This window comes from Lonchura striata, chromosome 2 (genome assembly GCF_046129695.1).
Source record: "Lonchura striata isolate bLonStr1 chromosome 2, bLonStr1.mat, whole genome shotgun sequence".
In the NCBI taxonomy this organism is placed as follows: Eukaryota; Metazoa; Chordata; class Aves; order Passeriformes; family Estrildidae; genus Lonchura; species Lonchura striata.
This window is the reverse complement of record NC_134604.1, coordinates 4,846,132-4,859,534: the sequence shown is the minus strand read 5'-3', so window position 1 is coordinate 4,859,534 and position 13,403 is coordinate 4,846,132.

Below are 13,403 nucleotides of genomic sequence, written 5' to 3'. Positions count from 1 at the left end.
CCAATCTTCCTTCTTTCTCTTTTTTTTTTCTCTCTTTGCCCACATTCCTGCCTGCACCCATCACCTCCTCATAACTGCCTCGTCCCCCAAGGTATTTGTGGGTTATTACCTCAATTCTTTTCAGCTGAGAAAGGTTTGAGGCAATGTCCTGGGCTGACTATATGATACTTGTGTCCCCAGTTGTCTGTTCTGTTTATGCTGAATATAAGTTTGCACATTTAAGACTTGTTCTGAGAGTGAAGTGGGGGGGAGAAGAAGCACAGTTTGTTTTCAGAAATGGCACTCACTCCTCCACATTCCTGCTCCTGGACTGTGCTGTCTGCAGATGGACAGACATCAGGACAGAGCTCTCCTTTGCTTTTAGTTACTTTTAGCTAGCTGAGGCGAAGAAGTTCCCTGGACTGTGATTTTTTTTTTCCCCTTTTTCTTTGGACCTGCTCAAACCTGCTCTGGACTGAACACCAGTTCAGCAGCAGCAGCTCACAGCAGTGACCCACCGTGCCAGGCCAGGGCTGTGGCATTTCCAGTGCCAGAGGTACTGATAAGAGACTGGGTGAGATGAGCTACAGCCCACGGAGGACACTTACTGAGTTTGTCTCTCTTTGGAGTGGAAAGAGGTTTTATTGTTTAGGTTTTATTGTTCAATAAACAGTTTTTTCCACTTTTCTCCAAGGAGGTATTTTTCCCGAACCAGCTGGGGAAGGGGCCGATTGAATCTTCTTTCTAGAGGAACCCCTTTGGGGGTTCTCAAATTTGCCCTGAACCAGGACAGGTAATGACCTGAAACTTCCTGGAAAAAAATCCCTAAAACCCCCAGATGAAAACCACATGCAACACATTAGGAACCCTAATGGCATAAAGTAACATTAGTTCAAGAAATGAGAATATTCACTGATCAGCTGCTTATATGCCAGCTGGTAAGAGGCATGCATGATCAGTCATGAATATGAACCAGGTGGGGGAATTAGCTCATTGGCTAGGTTATGGCAAGAAAAGTGAAAAAATATATTGTCTTGTAGGAAACAGTTTCCTTAATCACCGTTCTTGAAGCTGTGTTGGGGATCTGACTCTTTGTGGTAGCAGAAACCTGGAAGAAAACCACAGAATCTGCATGATGCCAAATGCATCAATGGGTTATGTACCCATGGAGCTCCACTAATGCTTATTTGATGCTGTAGTATCAAGGTGAAAAAGCCAGAGAACTTTTTATTGTAACCACAGGGAGAAAAGAGTTCTCTTTTTCTCTATGTCCAGTTAGAATAATGTCCTTTTTCATCAGCAAGAAGAAAATGCATCACCTCCCCCTCACCCCTCAGCAATCCTATAGTTCTACAGACACAAGCAAGCGAGAGGGGATCATGATAAAACAGTCATTTTGGCTCACCTCCAGGAATATATTTCAGCTTTTGTTTTCCACTGAAGTTGAATGCACTTATGGAAGTGAAGGTGAGTTAATACTGAGTGCCTCTGGGCCCTTCGTGTTGCAGAGCCATCTCATCATCTCATCATAAGTTTCACCATGCAGTAACATGGGAACACGACTTGTGCTTTTGCAGAGTATTGTTTTATTAAATCCAGATGATGCAATTCAGCCCAGAGCCCAGTGCTCTCCATTCTTCTTACAAACCAAGGACAATATCCTGCCACAGAAAGGTGCAAAGTATCAAAAGTACTGAGCATTTTAACAGGCTGGCCAGGTGTCGTGGTTTGACACAGGCACTCATGAAAGTAAGTCGCTCACTTACCCTCTCCTGCTACAATTGGGCAAAGGAGAGGGACAAAAAAATAATGAAAGGCTCATGAGTTGAGATAAGGATTAGGGAAAAAACATTCCAAGGGCAAAACAAGTTTATATTTAAAGTAAATTTATTATTAATAGAGTCAGAGGAGGATAATGAGAAGTAAAATAAGCCCTTAAAACACTTTTTTTTCCCCTAGCCCTCCCTCCTTCCCACCGACAGCACAGGGAGACAAGGCATGGGGATTTTGCTCAGTTCATCACTTAAGATTGTTTTCTGTTTGCTCAGGGAGAGGATTCTTTTTTCTGCTGTGCTGTGGGCAAAGGGTCTTCCCAAAACTGTTGTGGCATGGTCTCTTGTCCCCAAGGGGCAGAGGTGAGGGGTGCAGTGTATTGGTTTGTCACAGCCTGGTTTTTGACACTGGGGACAAGGGGCACAAAACCTCAGAAAGAGAGAGGGGGGTGAAGGGAATGGGACCAGGCTGGCCCCTGCAGGATGAAATGGTGGAGAAACACTGAGATGTCCCAGGCAGCCCCCCCAGAGAGAGGGAGAGAAAGAGAGAGCCCGTTCCACCTGGAAATTTGATATCATGTGGACACAGAGAAGACAGAGGCAGCCTGCTGTGAGATTCAGCCGTCCTAGGAGCTCAAGACTATTAACTCTTTCCTGGGAAAAGAAAGCTTTGCAAAACACTACTCCTCCTTGATCTGAAAGAGAAGAGAGACGGCCTGGGACCTGAGATGTCAGAAAAAGATGGGGAAAGAATCCTAGGTGGGAGGAGATGATGGAGTGGCCTTGGCTGGACTTTTCTTGTATAGCCGTAGACTGAACCAATTTTCGCCTGCAACACAGAGACTGAATTTTTAGTGGGATGCAATTACTTGAGCCAAGAGAGTGCAGGAGTGGAGTGAACAGAGGAAAAGTTTGAGGAGGGTGTGGGGGTGCCCTTTGTCTTCAGAGAAGACCTTTGTTCTTGAGACCCTCAGCCCCAGGGGAGGAGAAAATGGGAGGGCTGTTGACCCAAGATGAGAAGCTGTTGTTCTTTTTGGTCCTTGGCAAAGCATCCTTAAAGGAACCCTATGAGCAGTTTTGGTCCATGCACGGTGGTGAGAGCACTGTGACATGGAAAGGAGGGTGTCACGATGGCAGATTTTCTCCAGGCGGTTGCCATGTGTGACATGGAAACACAGGAGGTTGCAATTGTGTTTCCTGGGGCTGTATGGTACACGAGAGACTCCTCTCTCCCTTGATTAACTAAGCATTGATTATCTGAAGGGTGGTAACTTGATCAGGAATCATGCAACGATACCAGGAAAAGCCTTTTCTCACAGGAGTGCTAGTCCAGCTTTGGAGCCTCACAGAATTTGCACATCTCTGAAAATATGATGGTAAGTACAAGAGGAGATTTACTGGGTAGACAGAGAAAATCCATCATCTTTTCACTCTTAGCACTGCTCCATCTATCACAAGCACAATGCTACATGATGAGGAGCCAGGCAGCTGTCCTTTTTTATATTGCAGCTCCCAAAAGCCCTGAAGCACTTGAATCCAAACTCAAAGGTCTCTCAGGCTGTTTTTTGGCAATAGAGCATAACACATACCATGCAGTTTGTTCTGCCTTTCCATTACAAGCCTCTTTTAAGTTGCAAGTGACTTACCCACACTTCAGCAGCTCAACTTGACATTTCCTGTGCCTCGGGATTATTTTGTGGTGTGAAATTTTCACAAAACCTTGGCTCATTAACCTTAAGTGGTTTTGCCAATGTCTTTTTTTTTTTTAATTCACATGGTCAAGATTCTTGGCTGATGTCTGCAGTTCACAACTGCTACATACCCAGTCAGCTGCTGCTGCTGTGTAGGCAATTTGTGAGCATTATGTATTCATGATACTACAGTCATAAGCCCTTTTTTCTCCTCTCTGAGTTAAATTTTGCCTAGGCCATGGCTGTAGGGAGCTCAGCTCTGTGTAGTGTGATGCAAAGCCTTAGAGCCAAGAAGCATGATTGCACCAGGGTCTCACCCAGGTCTGACACAAATAGTGCCAAGATATTGCTGACACTTGGAGGTTTCTGCCTGATGCTCCACAGATGTTTCAGTGGTGGCAAGGTGTTTCATTGGAAAGACTTCTGCACAAGTGCACCTTTATTTTTAGTGCTTTGATTTGCAATTTCCATTTATACTGTCTTCCTTTTTCTCCACAAATTTGGTAACATCTTTACCTAGACCTAGTTACTCAGTCCAGGTGCCATGAATTCCCTAGCTCATTGTAAGGAAAGAGCTGACAACAGATCCCAACAGCACCATGATGCAGGGTGCAGCTGGCACGTTGGAAGGAAGGGATGCCTTCCAGAGGAGTTTTGACAGGCTGGAGACGTGGGCCTGTGCAAACATTCTGATGCTCAAAAAGGCCAAGTGAAAGGTCCTGCACATAGGCTGGGGCAATCCCAAGCACAAGGGTAGGCTGGACAGAGAATGGATCAACAATAGCCTTGTGGAGAAAGACTTGGGCGTGTTTGTGTGTGGAAAGCTCAATATGACTCAGCAAAGCACACTCGCAGCTCAGAAAGCCAACCACATCCTCAGCTACATCAAAAGAGGTGTGGCCAGTGGGTATCTGCCCCTCAACTCTGCTCTTTGGACACCCCACCTGGAACACTGTGTACAGCCTGGGGCCCCCAACATAAGACAGATGTGAACCTGCTTGAACAAGTCCAGAGAGGAGCCACTAAGTGATCACAGAACTGGAGCACGTCTCCTATGAAGATAGGCTGGGAGAGTTGGAACTTTCCTTCTCTGGAGAAGGCTGCAAGGAGACCATAGAACCCTTGCCAGTGCTTAAAGGAGGATTACACGAAGTCATGTAATGATGAAACTAGGGCAAATGGCATTAAGATCTAGGAGGATAAGTTTAAATTGGATATAGGGAAGTAATTCTTCCTGTGTTAGTGTGATGCCCTGGCACAGGTTGCCCAAAGAAGCTGTGGCTACCCCATCCCTGGAAGTGTTCAACAGCAGGCTGGATGGAGTTCTGAGCAACCCAGTCTAGTGGAAGGTGTGCCTGCCCATGGCACAAGGTCAGAAAAAGATGGTTTTTTAAGGTCCCTTCCAACCCAAACCATTCTATGATTTTATGATTCTATGAGCTGGCTCATTAGCCAGACCCCAGATTTCCACACAGCTCCCCTGATCCTAGGATTAGGACATGGGTGACAGAAATGTCCAAATTAAGGTGTCAGCTAGCTTCCCAGTTTTAAGATGTCAGCTAACTTCCCTTTCCCAAGCAGCCTTTTCTTTTCTTTTGTTTCCCTCCATCGCCCCAGATGAAATTATTTCCTCTCTGGTTTGTTCAGCCAAAAAACCATTTATCTTCTTTTCAAATCTGTTACAAATAATCATGACAACGCCTGTGTAGGACTTGAAAAATGTGCTAATATTAAGCAGACCTTCATACTAAAGTATCTGTATCCTATGAAAGGTCAGTCAGTTCAGTTCATGTGCTACAGGAAAGACAAATAACAGCATTAATGACTGGATCTGGTAAAGAATTAACTGCAGTCATGTAAGTTTCTAAGGCAGCCATGGGATCAGGGTTGTAATGTGTTAATTACTCGCATGGGGTGGTCATCCAGCCAAACCCATCTCACTAAGTAGTTATATCAGTGTGATATATGTTATTGATCTGTGAACCTGAAAAATAATCACGTTTCTGTTGCCTGTAGTGGCTTCTTCTCTTTCACAATTCACCCTAGGGCTAGGCAAGTTGGGCTGGGAAAATCTGTCTGTTTGGGAGTATTTTTGGAATTAATTAATGTTGAGGCAGAGATTGAGAGATCTCAACTGCTGTCGCTCATGGAGGGGCTGAGCTCTCCTCATGTTCATGCAAGTGGCTCATGAGTGTCTCATAAGTGTTCTGGTTGCATCTTAGGGTATGGCCAGATAACTCAGGAAATGTTTACATAATTCTTGGTTTGCCTGTGTAGGTATCTCTTGGTGCCTCTGTGTCCCATCAGCTCTTTCCATCCCTCTTATCTGTTTGTGAGGACTCTGGACCTACATCTTGCATTGTGCCAGTGTCTCAGCATCCCAGCTGCAGGCAACTGTTCCTATGGGTCCTGCTCATGGAGGAAATACCCTGGAAGAGTCCAGATAACAGGGTGTTATGGTTTGATACTAGTATAATATTAGTGTATTTATGAAATTGAAACCTTTTAATTGAATGTTGTGAAATGTTCTATGTTACTTATGGCACAACCAAAGAGAGAGAGTTCTCTTAAAAATTCTGCTTTTAACTCCTCTGTGTTCTCAGAGGCATGTCGACCTTCAATTGGTCAATATCCAAATTGATCTTTTCCTTCTAAGAAAATTCTTTTTTTCGCGTCAAACTACAACACTGGGAACTGGCAGAACAATAGGACACAGTCTCAAGTTACGTCAGGGAAGGTTTAGGTTGGATATTAGGAAAAAAATTTTCACTGAAAGAATAATAAAATACTGGAATTGTCTTCCTAAGGAGGTGGTGTAATCACCATCTCTGGATATGTTTAAAAGAAGATTGGACTTGGCACTTGGTGCTATGGTCTAGTTGTGGTGTTAGGGCACAGGTTGGACTTGATGATCTTAGAGGTCTCTTCCAACCTCATTATTCTGTGATTCTGTGATTCTGTGATTCTGTGATTCTGTGATTCTGTGAACCTCTCCTCATGGCATCTGCATTATGAAGCAGAGACTTGCAAGGGTCATCTCCCCCAGCTTTCCCTCCTTTCTCTTATATGTCAGAGGACTCCACCATTCATCCCCCTGTGAATGGTGGACCCAAGGAGAGATGAACCAGCTTCCCCTGTTTTCAGGTCACTCAGTGCTTTCTGGGATCAGTGGCCATACAAACACATCCCTGTCCCTCTGGAGATGGCTTGGGCACCTGGCCCTGCTGCTGGCAGCACCACACGTCATCATTGTGACTGCTTGTTACTGAAGCTCAGATCTGTTAAGATAAGAGCCATCCAAAAGACTGTATTCTTCAAGTACCAGACTCACCTGAAAAGTCTCCCAAAGATTTTGGAGGACTATACAGTGGAAGACGTAGGTGCATTCATTGGCTAAGAAAATGAGGCTGTGCCATGACCACAGCAGTTTCTGGTTTTGATGCTTAGATGTTGTTATGCTGCTTCAATGTGCAATTTTATAGGTGACTCAATATTAACACTTTTTACAATAGCAAATTGCATCAGTATATCAGGCAGATGTTTGTTCTTTAGGAGACCTGGAACCTCCATCCTTACATGATGCCAAATCAAATAATTCAGATAATGCTTGAAAAGTCTTCAAGAGCTCTCTCAGCTTTCTCTTTGATCTTCGTGTTGCCTCGAAGTGAGGCTGAGATTTTTATCTGAGGGCTTGGCTATGCTGTTTTTGTCTGTTGGATTCAGAAGGGCTCTTCCAAGGGGTGACTAACCACTGTGGACACCTCCAGGTCTTGGAGATAAGTGGAGAGGGCCACAGGACACCACCAGCCAAAAGTGATTGAATGCCCAAAACCTCAGGCATAGGGGTGGAAAATGAAGGGATCCTTCATTATCTCAGACTACCTTTCGCAGCTCCATTTCTATGCAACTGCTTTTCTAGCCCCTTTTGCAAATGTTCTCGTTTGAAAGAGGTTTTTAAAGCATGATACATTCTCTACCTGTACAGAACACTGAGAAGACCCATCAAGCAGCTAATTGCTAAATGGGAGAGGGTAATTTTTCAATGAGCAGATGAGAGCCTGTTTATAAGTATGAAGAATGGGCACACTGATTTACACTTCTAATCTTGCAGTGTGCCATGAGTTTTTTCATCTGTCTGCCTGTTGTCCTCTCAGTGTCTGGTCTCAAAAACAGCTTCCATAGTTTCTGTGGTGGGTGTGTGCTTGCATGTGTTTTTTGCTGCCTGTAGCAAAAAACCTGAATTCTTTCATTCTGGAAGTTTGCTCGGTACTGCCATTACCAGGCTTAAAGTTTTCAGCTGCTCATATCATAGGAATTGAATTGCACTGAACTGTCTGTTGCATGTCCTGGCTGCACTGCTCTCTCAGAACCAGTCTCAAACTCTCCTATAATCTTCTAAAGCAAAATCCAGTCTGGCCAATACCTCCTTTCCATGCAGCAGTTTCTGGGCTGTAATATCCACCTCCTGGCTTTGTGAGGAAGAGCTGCCTGTGCATCTCTGTAGTTCTTGTGGACCATTGCTCCTGGAGGAGGTGCCCGTACCTATCTCAGTCCCTCTGAGCAATTAGCAATGAAACAGGCTTTGGTGTATGTCATGTTGGCAGCCTGATTGCAGGTCCGTGCTCTGGAGTTCATTAAACTGCAAGGATGAGAAAGAAAATCTGCTTGGAGAAAGCAAGATATACAAATGTGTGTCTCATCCTCAAATTACCGCTAAATAAAACTCAAAAACAATACAGAGTTTTGTGGTTTCTGCAGAAAGATCCATAACCATAGACACCACAATAAAGGGATTTAGTCCTTTTTGAATTCATATTTCTTTTTCCCTAGCTACATCTAAATATTCCAAAATCAGGTGCTTACTAGGGATCACAGCACTCATCTGTTTAAGAAATAATTTAGAAAGGTATTTAGTCTTGATTTAGGACTCAAGACATCTATAGATAAGGCATCCAAGAAGTTCTTTATGCTTCTTGTGGAAAGAAAACATGTCTTGTCACCCTTCTTCATTTATCTGGTCTCTGCTTCCAGTTATGGCAACTGGTAGCACTTCTGATGGTTCTCCAAAATCACTGTCAGCACACAGAAAGTGTTGTGCATGAAATATTTGTGGCACAGGTCAAAAATCTGGAGAAACAATGACCAAATGACACAAAATTTGTAATAGGAACAAAAGATGTAGGAGTCTGAAATAAAAGGCTCAGGCTATTTACCAACAGTCAGGTTTTCCTCTGGACAGTTCAGATTTTAGTATTGCTCCCCAGCAGGTAAAATTTGTAGATAAGAGTTTCTGAATTATGAAAAACAGGTGAAGAACCTGAGGATGGTGCCCCAGGGACACTGAAAGAAGCTACTCTGCCTGCTGCATCAAGGGCCAGGCTGTCTGACACACAATGAAGCACAGGGATTGGGCTTGTCCTCTGATGCTCAGCACAGAAGCAAAGCTCATACACAGGAGCACATCACTGGAGAGTCCATTTTGTGGTTCATGGAAAGAAAGAGGTGTTTTCAGAAGGAAGGGGCTGAAATGCTCTCTGACATTTTCTTTGTTGGGTCAAGGGTGCTCCTGACTTTATTTAGCTATTTGGGCTTGTGTAAAATGAAATCTAAAATCCACATATCTAAATTGAGAGACTAAAGGAGAAGTTGACGTAGAGCAGAGGAGGTGGAAATGGTCACTGACTGGCTGGAGGAGGAGGGAGTCCTAAGAGGAATGACAGAAGTCAAGACAGTAAGATAATGTGGCTAAGGAGTAAAGGATACAGCAGGAAAAGTTTCTTTAATGAATTCCTGGATAAAGAGGAGAACAGTTCTTCACAGCCATCCCCAGCTGTCAAAACCTCTAAATTGTGAGCCCTTGTGCTCCCACGAGAACTCTACCAAGGGCTTTAAGAGTGGGAAAAGTGAATTCCCACCTATGTGAAAGTGCAGAACTGATAGAAAATTTGCCAGATAACAACAGGATGCCAAATAAGTAATGGAAAATTTACCATAAAGAGAGATGGTACTAGCTGGAAATACAGAGATTAGGTAGTTGCACGGGACAGAGGGCTCACATAGAAATGCAGATGAATCCCAGTGCCCAGATTTTTGGAAACAGATGTACTCTCAAGAACACACCAGAAAGTTAAGAAGTGCCTTATGCAGACCAAATGCAATCAAGGATATTTGAAGTCTGGTGAGCAGATGTTATACAGGCAAGGAAATGCTGGCCAAGCAATAAACAGAGACAACAAAATACACAGCATCCCCAGGAGATTCTTGAAAGAGCCAGGAAACAACCTTTTCACCACAAGCCACACAAACTACCTCATAATTGCAGACAAGTGTTCAGACTGCAAGGTGGTTGATGAATTATCAGATGAAACACAAGAAAGCAAAGGAGCATTTTAGGCAGGCAGCTTGTTTGAGTTGAAGTAACTTTGCATGACTTACCCAAGAAGAGAAGTCCTGTCCCAGCATCTTGCCTTCCAAGCATGACCAAACATCAAAGCTGAACCACTGGTTTTTATTTGCTAATTTTATGATGAAGGAGACAAAGACAGTGCATGGTGAATTATTCTCTAGGGGAAAAATACTCTTGTTGAAGGGCAGCATGACTCTCCAATCCAAGCATCAGAGTCCAAATACTTGCACAGCTTGAAGGAGCCAAAGAGAGTGAAAGAAAGTACAAGATGGGAAGGAAGACAGCCAAAACCCAGAACTTACCTTTCTGACAAGCTAAAGACCTTGTAGAATATCTTTCTGGGGTCCTTTCCAGGACCAGACTTTCTTGGAACAAAACATGAATGTGTAGGAGACTTTCATGTACTGACATTGTCCCAGACTGAAAAGCAAGATGTGTTCTATTTGCCATCTGTATGGCAGTTGTCTTGTGTTGTGGGCAGTTTTTCCTTATCTCTTCCACAATCAATCCTCCCGATGGGGAGACATCTGCTGATAATGGGCCACTGAATGTCACTGCATGACTGATAAGAACTGTGACATCCCATTGTGAGATGCTCTGCCCAGAGGGAAGAGCCAAGCACTTCAATCTGCACATACAGCCTTGAGATTCTGGCCCATGACTATAGTTTTTCTGCAGTGGATTTCCCAGAGGAACAGCTGCCTCTTCCACTGGATCTTCAGAGGAAGACCACACCCTTTTCTGCAGGATCACTGCTCCAACAGAACCACACCTGAGCTCCAGGAGGACTGCAGCCACAATTCCAATTGGACTGCTGCCAACACCCCGTCCAACAGGGTGTCAGGTTGTATTCTGACTCTGTCAGTGTCGTTTTGGTTCACTGCATTGTTTATTTTATCTTTTTATTTTCTTCCCTAATAAAGAACTGTTACTCCTGCTCCCATGTTTTTGCCTGAGAGCCCCCCCCTTTATTTCAAATTTATAACAATTCGGAGGGAAGTGGTCTACATTTTTCCATTTCAGGGGAGGCTTCTGCCTTCCTTAGCAGACACCTATCTTTCCAAACCAAGACAGACATGTATAAACCATAAAAGAAAGCAGTTCTTTAAAGCCACAAGTATATTTGCATGTTGCACATACAAGCTTGAAATGCAGATATAAAAGATTACAGACCTGCTGAGACTTGACCAGAGGGGCAGAGAAGGAAAGATGGGCCACGAGCTAGCAGTGGAAAAAGAAGTATGTGCAAAATACTTCCACAAGAAAGACATTCTGGAGAGTTTCCTGTTCTAAAAGCAAAGGTCAGCCCCAGCTCACTTTAAGAAATTCATGAAAATAGTCAAGGTCTTTGCATCAAAGAGTGAAATCTCTGGTCCAGCTAGACCAGCTGGTCCACTGCTAGACCTTGCCTCTCTGTGAGCAAGCTATGAGCCCTACATTACCTAAACATTCCATAGCTAAACCACAGATTAGGTAGGGACACAGAAACCTCTCTGAATTTGACAATTTAGTCATGTAATAATTCAAAAGTAGTAAGTATTTGGCTGATCTTCCTCCAAAAGCTGTTGCTTTAAGCAGTGCATAACATAAAAAGAAATAATCAAGGGATCCTGGTGAAATGTGATGTATGAGATTTATTACTCTCACTTATTTGTATTTCCAGTTTTCCTCTTGACAAAAAGAACAAAACAAAACAAAAAACCATCAAACCTAAAACCACATGGAAAAGGGGACTTTACCAAAGGTAAAATCTGCCCAGAGGAACGTAACATGATAGCATGCCTCAACCAGTTTTGGGAATGGAGGGATCTCTAATTGTCAGAAATGGTCAAATAGGGAAGGACAGCAATGGAAAAAGAAAGGATTAGGTCTGACTTTTGGAACTCCCTGTTTATACTTGAACTCTGACATCTGGTATAACAGATTTGCTGGAGGGTAAGTGAAGAGGGTTATGGTAAAAAGAAAAGGAAAAATGTATGGTCTGGGAGTAATTTATTGCTTGCGTTTTAAGATTAAGGAGATTTGACAGATTCCCTCCCTGAAGTTCCTTGTTCCAAGTGCAGGTTTTTGGAGGCTGGTGTAGAAAAACAATCCCATCTCTCTGTCTGGTTTTTGGATATGCATCTATCTGCCTGACTGTCAGTCATGGTCTTTAGATCTAAACATAATTTCCTTATTCAGTTGGAGGATGGGGTGCACAGGAAAGTGATCATCTGCAAAGCACTGAAAGCTGCATGGCGTTGCAAAAAAAAATCTTTTTCCTTTCTAATCTGTTAGATTGATGGACCAGAAAGGATATTGAATCCATCATGCTGGCTGTGTGTGTTTAGTACTAATGGAACATGAAACACATTTGGGTCCCATCTGTTGGGAAATTCAGATGGAAGTTTCCCTTCTGGATGTCTCATTTTTACAAACACCAAAAGCCTGTGTGGTGAGGGGACCTAAAGGAACTGTGCTGTTTCTTGGTGTGAGGATTGCACAGCTAAGGTTTGGCTCCATTAATAAACATTGAGTTCAGAAAATCCTCATCTCTAGGACTGTGTATACTCTACCATGAAAGTGAAGAAGCAAAGGTCTGAAAACCCGTGAATAATGATTTTTCACACTCATTTAAGATGCTTTGATTTTCACAGGGTACAAAGTGGAAGTTTCAACCTCTGAAACTTGATGCACCTTCAGTCAGCAGTGGTTTTTTTCTCTCCAGTTTGGATCTACTAATTTCATTCAATTAAGTCCACATAATGCAGACATCTTGTACCTAAAACCAGTCTTCTGAAAATGACCTTCTTATTTCAGACAGACAATATATGCCAAAGGGCAGCAGCACTCATGAAGCCCTGGTCATACAGCAGAGAGTTGCAAAACCTGTTTTGACTTCAGAGAAGAAGGAATGAAATTGTTTCCTACCTACTCCTAATCTACTGATTTCAGACAAACCTGTGTTCCTCAGTCATCCTCCTTGCCTTGTTGTTTTTGCCCAGCTGGACTTTACAAAGCAGGGCTTTCTGTGATGATTTTTAGCCATTGCTCATGCTTGCCAGGCAGAAGGGACTGTCCCTGGCAGTCCTGTGCATCCAGTAGTCCCCAAATCATCTTGAATAACATCAATGTAACATTTCAACACTTACTTCATGCAACTCCATTGAGTGAAACATTCGAAAACATTATCTGGCACAGTTCTGTTTTTTTATAAAATTGGTGGGCTTTAGCCTATAAATTCCATGTTTTTCAAAGAGGTCCTCCAAGAGGATATGAGACATAATGCCCAACTTTGACTTACACACAGTGCTGACACGGGCAAAAATTAGGTTACCCCTTTGTTGTCCATTTCTGTCCCTGTAAATGTTTAAGACAATACCTCTAGGAGCTCCTAGCTGGGAGAACTTGGTGGTGGTCATGTGCAAAAGTTTGTAGATGGTCCATATTCCCAGCTGATATGGAAGCTGAAGCAGGAAGGTTGCATTGCTGCCCATGGAGCTTCACCCTGGTCTAGCTCTGTTTGAACAGTTCCTGTTATCACCTTTGTATGGTTTTCTTCCAGCCTCAGGCATA